This window comes from Rhyacophila brunnea, unplaced genomic scaffold (genome assembly GCF_057557595.1).
Source record: "Rhyacophila brunnea isolate RB1 unplaced genomic scaffold, BYU_Rbru_1.0 scaffold_20, whole genome shotgun sequence".
Classification (NCBI taxonomy): Eukaryota; Metazoa; Arthropoda; class Insecta; order Trichoptera; family Rhyacophilidae; genus Rhyacophila; species Rhyacophila brunnea.
Window position 1 is genome coordinate 300,129 of NW_028232860.1, and position 3,261 is coordinate 303,389.

Here is a 3,261-nt window from a genome sequence, read left to right on the forward strand (position 1 = left end):
GCTTTGTTATAATTTGTATTGGCTTGTGCCATATCCTTTTCGACCAATGGCATTGCGCATTTTATCTGGAAGAATGTGGACAAAGAACAAAACAATACACAATTTAGTCAGTTTATTCAGTCATAGTTACATTTAGTCAGGTCATGCATAACGTTTGACTGGCTTTAATTTGTTTGTGATTCGTATTGTATTATTATAAAAATAGAAGTTTTAAAGTAAATAATGGATTTTCCTTCATCTCCCCCTAGAATTTCTGATAACATTTGATTTGGAAAATGTTTTTTCTCTTCCAAAGGCAAACGTTTCAATTTTTTTATAAGTCTGAATGTCTTTAATTTAACAGCCTATTGCAATATAAATAAAACTGTATACAATTGTATTTGGCACGAATTTCTAAATGGCAGATCTGGCAAGTTTTGGCAAGTGCATTGATCAAAATACTGACACAGACCATTCGTGACATTCCAGCCATAAATCATATAATTTTGTGGTCGGATAAATTTAATGTGTAGGTACCTCAACATAAAAATTCCGTTATGTCAACTGCTCTCCTTAAATTGTTATCATCTGGTTAGGTATGTTCAAATATTAATGTAATTGAACAAAAGTTTTCTGAACCTGGGCATGGAACATTACAAGAGGTACCTAGATAATGCTCATAGCGTAATTAAACGTTACCTAAGAAATTATTATTTAATATAATAAATATTCTCCACTTTCATTAATTCGGTACTTGTTGAAAATTTCATCGAAAAAGATAATTTTTAATGTTTTACAGATGTTAGGGGGTGATTTTTTAGACTACCAAGCCATTGCAGCCTCCTCTTATGCTTTTATCGATATTCAATTCACAAAATTAAAGCATTGCAATACGATAAGCAATCTCTTCTGTCCAATGAGAAATGGAGAAAGGATTTCAATGATGACCTCATTGAAATAAATTTGATTCGTCATAATATATTCCTCGCAGTAGCTGTTCCTATACACAATAGTAATAATTACAATTTCCTATTTTTTTAAACATGTTCCATCAGAAAACAAGAAAATCGTTGACATTAAGTCTATGCCACAAAATAAGGATTTTTTCAAATTATTTGCATTGTAAACAATAATAATTAATGACAGTTTTTTTTTTGGAAACCTTTGTATAATTCGTTCAATTGCCTTATTTCCCTTTATATTTATTATTTTTTCTGATGAGAAATTTATATTTGGACCTTTTTCAATCTTTACTTACCTAGCATAAGATTTTTTTAATATTCTTATTGTAACAATTTTTCCTATCGTCATAAATGATAAATAGGTACCTATTATAATGACCTATAATGCATTTATTATTATTGACGAAAACACAGTAACAATGAAATATTACAGGTGTTGTAACCCGAAAATAGGAAAAAATATTATCTCGGTTTGTTTTATATCCACAAAAACGAAAAACATTGTGCATTTTGTGGATATGGAACATAACAACAACGTAAAATAAAGCATTACAATGTATAAGTGCCAAGCAAAATCACTATGTATTTATATTGCTGAATATAATAACATCCCAACAGAAACTGTGTTTCTAAACCAAACGCAATCGTAGTAGTGAGCATGTCTACATGTAATGCTCGTTTCCCACAAATTTTTGATGCTATTTAAATTGATCTGTGTCACAAACCAATAATAGGCTAGCGATATGTCTGGGGAATCGGCAGACAGTCGTCAGACACTACAAAGCATTAATGCCAAAATGTGTCACCCTTTGAAAAACAACAAAACAATACAATGTGAGAAGTAACCGAACCCGTTGATAAATATCCCAGTAGTTGACCGCATACATAAAGAAAATCTCCAAGCAACCGAGGTCAGAATCACATACTAACGGTCGAACATGTCGAATGTGATTTGACTTCATATAAAACCGGATTCTGCCGCATCCCCCAACATAGCCAGATAAGGGGACAGCGTATTCAGAAAAGATTCAATGACTCAAGCAAGGCGGCTGACAAGTCTTCACACAATGTGAACCATTTAAACGGGTTAATGTCTGTCGAGGTACAAATCGATCTGTCAGACAAATAAGTGACCCAAGTGTTAAGAAACTCTGCTAAAAATAGTAAATCAATTCATATACTGAATTCTTCACACGCCTACCTCAACCAAAAACATTATCACGTTGGTTTAATATTGATAGCCGAGGTTTACAAAGCTTCGGATGCCATATGCTCAAAATCGACAGCATCGATGAGTTGTTTGGACTTATTTTTGACAAAATGGCCATTAGGACGCATCCACAATGGGATGTAAAGTTATGGCATGTTCACGTAGGGAATAATTTAGAGGGAATCCCGTGGCAAAAGACTGTCTTACGTTTTTAGTGAGTTCCCTTCCTGGAAAATTCCTGTGGGGTATTTTATAATTGATGTAGTGATGTATTTTCAACAAAATTTGAAAAGTTTTAAAAGGTACTATTCTTGAAATTCCATTCCGATATGGAAAAGTTGAAAAAGGACTCGAGAAGGTTTACCAATGACCTCAAAATTATTAAGGACATGACAGCACTCTGCGCAGCAGAATTTGTCACCGATAAATTTGAAAAAACTCTCAAATCCTATATACGAAAGGCAATTTAAGGTAGTTACTGATCACAAACCCTCAGTTTACCTATTCAATGTAAAACAACCAGGCTCCTCTAGGTTACTTAAATGGAGACTCAAACTCGAGGAGTTTGAATATGTTATTAATTTATAAGCCCGGAAAAATAAATAACAATGAAGATTGTCTATATAGAATCAAACAATATTATACGATATATATACAAAATCAAATATAAATAAAATTGTCAATAGTAAATTTAATTGTATATCAGATTTTGCCCGCTATAATATGTAGACGTAAAAATATTAGCAGGTCTAGCTGCACAAGTAAGAGAAGGGGAAAGAAGAATCATTAAGAAAGATCCAACAAATTTTCTAACCTCAAAAGTAGACCGCAGAATCTTACTATCAGAAGCCAACGTATGAAAATGTATATTACGCAACTAAAAGCATCAGAGACCACTTGATAAAATTCAATACGAAAGACCTTGCACTACGAAAACTAACGACAAGACCAGACGGATTGAACAAATGATCATGTTTCTATTTAATATGACAAATATAAAAATTACCATTTCATAACGAAACAACTGTTAAAGTTCACATGTCAGAGATATTATAGTCACCGATCGCAAAACATATTCAAACAAGGAGTGGGGGAAGAACAAACATTCGC